We start from the raw sequence: 233 nt of genomic DNA, 5'->3' as shown, positions 1-233 counted from the left end.
TGTGTGGGTGGGTGGGTGCTTGTCTGTGTGTCTGCGTGCAAGTCTTTACAAAAAAGATGTACAAAGCAATATGAACAGGTTGGAGTGAGTCTGCATCTTAGAGTGTGTGTGTGTGTGTGTGCAAAAGATTGTGTTTAGTTGTGTGTGTGTATGTGCAAAAGATTGTTTAGTTGTGTGTGTGTGTGTGTGCGCGTGTGTGTGTGTGCGCGTGTGTGTGTGTGCGTGTATATCTG

This window comes from Octopus bimaculoides, chromosome 2 (assembly GCF_001194135.2).
Source record: "Octopus bimaculoides isolate UCB-OBI-ISO-001 chromosome 2, ASM119413v2, whole genome shotgun sequence".
Classification (NCBI taxonomy): domain Eukaryota; kingdom Metazoa; phylum Mollusca; class Cephalopoda; order Octopoda; family Octopodidae; genus Octopus; species Octopus bimaculoides.
This window is presented reverse-complemented; position numbering follows the sequence as displayed.